This window comes from Macrobrachium nipponense, chromosome 2 (genome assembly GCF_015104395.2).
Source record: "Macrobrachium nipponense isolate FS-2020 chromosome 2, ASM1510439v2, whole genome shotgun sequence".
NCBI classification, from domain to species: domain Eukaryota; kingdom Metazoa; phylum Arthropoda; class Malacostraca; order Decapoda; family Palaemonidae; genus Macrobrachium; species Macrobrachium nipponense.
Window position 1 is genome coordinate 47,064,810 of NC_087201.1, and position 5,000 is coordinate 47,069,809.

Here is a 5,000-nt window from a genome sequence, read left to right on the forward strand (position 1 = left end):
TCTCCCTTTTTGTTTCCTTTATTCTTTTTTCTCTTTGCTGTTTTTGATGGGCCAACGGCCGCACGCCATAACGGTAATGGGATATCATAAGGTTGAAGAGAAATTACGAGGCAACATCAGCCTATCAGGGAAAATGGGCAAAACATCGTAGCGCAGTAAAGTAAGAGGGTTTCAGCCCAATAACAACACGCTCATTAACATCAAAGCGAAACTTGGTAATAAAGTAAGGTAGGTTGCTTCACACCAATAAGGTTATGCTAATTAAACATCAAGTAATATGTGGAAGTAAACGATAAAAAAAAAACTGGAAGTGAATTTAAGTCTCTTTTCTAGCCTTTCAACAATAAGCTGCAAACTATACTCTTTTTTTTTTTTTCATCTGTCCATCCGCCTGTGGTGTTTGCGCATGATAACACTGCGTCCCGGGCTTTGAATAATATCATATTTCGAATATTAACGGTGTAATTCGCATTCAGTAAATTATTAAAACACTTTTCAGTTCCAAATGTACACCCAGATATCCTTTTATTTACCTAAAACGTACATATAGCGTAACGTTTTAAAGCCCGGGACGCAGTGTTGCCATGCGAAAACACCACAGGCGGATGGACAGATGGAAAAAAACAGAGTATAGATAACCAAGTAAATAAGTTTATCCGATATATATATATATATATATATATATATATATATATATATATATATATATATATCATTGTGTGAAAACACAGGAATATTGGTCCTTTCCCGTTCATCGTTTTAGCTGGATAAAGATTGAAGCCTTTGTGCATACTATGTTTCTTAGCAATAAAGGCTATGGCTACATATTCTTATAGAGACTTCTCCCTAATGGTGTGCGGAACCCAATGCCCCATAAACACAGTGTGCCACATCATCGGGCATGCATCTTGGAATATGGTCCTCTATACTCGGTTTTTTCCATCTGTCCACCCGCCTGTGGTGTTTGCGTATTGTAACACTGCGTCCCAGGCGTTACATTCAACAATTATAATAATATCCTATTTCGAATATTAACGGTGTAATTCTCATACAGTAAATGATTAAAACACTTTTCAGTTGCAAATGTACACCCAGATATCCTTTTATTTACCTAAAACTTACACATAGCGTAACTATCTGAAACCCGGCACACAGTGTTACCATACGCAAAGACCACAGGCGGGTGGACAGATGGAAAAAACAGAGTATAGTTCTGACAACTCTTTCCCTGTCGCGTAGCTCTCCAAGAGATTAATTCTCCTTGAAACTCTTTGTCCAGTCCTTCCATTTTTATTGCCCTTTTCACCATCTTTTCTTTACACCTCCACATTCCTCCAGATTTCAACATTTCTCAATACACATGCACAGTACAAACAGTCTATCTAGCAACGTCCACTTTTCTTCTTTCATTCACGTTCAACATCCACATTTCACTTCCATATAGGACAGATGACTGAACAGGTTCTTCATGCCTTCTCATTTTGGCTTTAATGGAAAACTTTTGTAGAGATTCTGCTGTCGTCCTTGCTTGGGCTATTCAGTGATTCAGTTCTTCTCTCCTCTTGCTATCAATTGTCACATTTAATCCGCGATGACTACAAGCTAACCACCGCCACCATTACTAACATTTTTCGTTCCTTTTTCATGGCGTCCTTTTACTGGTAGAACCTTACCTCGCCGAAAAGTTCATTCTTTCAATGGTCTCTGCAACATCCCTTCACTACCACACCATCACTAAGTAGTAATGTCTCTGTTGCACCTTCGCGTGCACTCCTTTCATGATGTCTTTCACCCTTCCACCAAACTTATGCCAACATCTTTTACTCTTTTTCTGATGTTTCTTATGTTTACACCACACCAGTCCCTTTCCTTCTTATTTCAACATAAGCACTTGCTTCCATGGTAAATGCTTCCGATCATTCATAAAAAGTTACAGTGTCTCCATGCACCCTCATCGCCTTCCATATTACATCTTAAAAAAGAAAAAAAAGTTAACTCCATGTACGCTGTTAACAGCTCTTTCCCTAAATTCTTAAACTTCTCACGCAAGTGTTCCACGCCAGATATTTGATTTACAAACCCCATCTTTGTCTTAACCCACTCTGCTCTTGCCCTCTAACTCCATTTATCTTCTGAGTCACTGGTATCACTCTCCCATTGCACAATGGAACCATTATTCTTTTCAAACATTCTGTAAAACACCTCCCCATCAATAAAATACACCTTACGCGCCCTGGCCAACTACAAAACTTAGCCATCACAACCATATTTTACTAACGCACTTTTAATCCCATTAAGTTGTTGTGCCTAACAATTCTTCGCCCTTTCAACTGTCCTCCTTATATCTTGAATATTCATTTCCAGAGGAATTCGTAACTGAAAATCTGCCTCTCTTCTCTTTTCTGCATTCTGTATATCTCCAGTCGACTCAGGGTTGCATTCCTTTCCAGCAACGCACTTCGTTTGCTTCATTTGTTCTTGGATTCATTGATTCATTAACCTTCCTCTTACCTCGTGTTTCCCTTTAGTACTACAATATCTTTTCCTCCTTCCTCAGATTCTTTCCTGAATGTTCGTTACTACCAATATTTTCCCCCTATCAGTGTGATTTCACTTCTTCATCAGCATTCCTACTATATACGGCTCAATGGTTTTTGTGATCTGCGACAGTATTTCAAACAATCACTTTTATTCATTCAATCAATATAAATTTCCGTTGTCTCAAATTGTACTTATTTTATTCCTTATTATCCGTGTGCCTCTTCTCACAAGGAACCATTGTTTACTTCATGACCTCATTCTTGAAACTTGCTTACGACTCATAAACTATTTTTAATATCTTCGGTCTTAACGGTTTGCATCTATTTCTCTTCAAACTCTTTTGTTTAAATTACAATTACACTCTCATTTTTAAATCGTCCTTCCCCTTCCGTTCATCATCACAGTCTGCCTGACTAAAGAAGATATGTGCCTTTGTCCTTTATCTTCTAGTCCTAAGCACACTGCCAGTAAGTGTATATATATATATATATATATATATATTATATATTATATATATATATATATGTGTGTGTGTGTATATATATATATATATATATATATATATATACATATACATATACATATATATATACATACATATACATTTTGTACCTATGTGTGTGCGTGAGTACAGCCAAAATAACGAGACCTCTACAGAACGTAATCAGGAAAAAATATAGAAAAAGAAGGAAATAATGAAGACCCTTTTACGCAACATCCAAGATACCTGCGTCCCAAGACCATGAACTCATCTTAAAGTAGCCCCCCCCCCCCCCCCCACCCCCCCCAGTCCACAACTTGCCCCCACAACACCACCTTTCCCGAAGGAAGTCTTGGCTAATCTGTATATAAAAGATGACTTACGCCCTTCATCAGAACTTTCGTTGTCTGGCCTTTGATGAAAATACTGAAGGTCTGGACGACGGGCAAAAGCTGTTTTATTTTCACAACATTATTAAGGTGTTTTGCCTTCCCCAGACTGTAATTATTCTTGCTCTTTTATCTTCGCCTGGATTAGGATACTTATTTTAATGGGAAACCGGATTTTTAAGGGACAGCGGTTGATACGTGCTGAATACATAATATATGTATGTATGTATATATATATCTATTATATATATATATATATGTGTGTGTGTGTGGTGTGTGTGTGTGTGTGTATACATATATACAATACATATATAATAACACACACAGACGTGTGTGTGTGCGAATTAAAAATAATACACGTTTTCAGCAAATTCACCCTAAAACCTCATGAACCTGTTTCGCGCTTCACATTTTATTCTACTCTCTATCCTCTACTGCATTTCTAGCCACTGAATAGATCACTGCACTAATGTAATTCTTATAGATTTACGGAAATTAGGCTTTTGGGGGAGGGGGGCGAAGGGGCGGGGAGGGCTAAAAAAATTCATTTATTTTTATGCTCCTTCGCTCAGAGGCTAAATATATTACTATGTTTTTTTCTGCAATTATCACGAAAATGTGACAGGCAAATCTGACAGCCAGATACAATTATATCCATGAGTAATGAGGAACTAATGTGGCTTTTTTCTTCTTTTCAGAAGCTGTCCGGTATCTGGAAAATAAATTAGGGAAATTATCATCCCTCTAAATTGTAGCAGAAAATCAGTCAACAGGTAAGGCGTGCTTTTTATTACAATAGAAAATAGGGCCACCAAATTTTATGCTTTGTATTAATTTTCTAGAGAGACAAAATTATAAACTCCCAGAATGATTTCATTGAAAAGTACAACATTTTTTTATTGTATTTATCCATGTTCTGAATTTGTGCCGCCATACAGCAAATTATCCCATTAACAAGAAGATGAAAGTTATCGTTTTAAATCTTGCTGTTTCTGTCGACGGTACAATATTATAAAAATAGAAATTAAACAAACAGACACTGAAATCTCTTTCAGTTTGTGACTAATAGGAATGGCATCGTTTATTAATAACGAAGATGAAAACTAAAGGTCAAAGTTAAAAATTCGAGAATAGAAGTTTTTTCTTTTTTATGTAAAGATCCGATATGAATTCTGCTCGACCACGACGTCGCGAAGAAAACTCGAGCGTTGAGAACCAACACAATTTCTTCTATTAATAATATCTCCTCAGAGCCATTGTTCCCGGTTGCGGAGAGATTAGGAGTTGCAATTTTCGTTGGTTATTTGCCATCTTTCCCAGAAGCTCCAAAGAAATTCCAATAATCATTATATTCAACGATGCTTGAGGGAGCGATCGTTCCGTCAGGGGGTCGTTTCAAGAACGGAGCCGGCAAACGAAAAAACGCTTCCATTCCGGAGGGTCTGGTGGGGAAAATGAAGTGGCGAAAACTCCTCGGACAATAAGCGTTTCATTGCGACAGACTAGGCCATTTAATGTAACCTCTCTCTCTCTCTCTCTCTCTCTCTCTCTCTCTCTCTCTCTCTCTCTCTCTCTCTGACTGTGAGTAT

General features: G+C 37.5%; 1 protein-coding gene across 10 annotated transcripts in view; it reads left to right on the forward strand.

Annotated features, from left to right (window-relative positions):
* LOC135220554 (zinc finger protein 385B-like) overlaps positions 1–5,000 on the forward strand; it is a 657,479-nt gene that overhangs the window by 281,313 nt on the left and 371,166 nt on the right. For all 10 annotated transcript variants that reach the window (XM_064257760.1, XM_064257761.1, XM_064257766.1 and 7 more), the window contains one exon: positions 4,110–4,184. The gene's annotated coding sequence lies outside the window, so the exon portion shown is untranslated. The remainder of the gene's footprint in view (positions 1–4,109; positions 4,185–5,000) is intronic.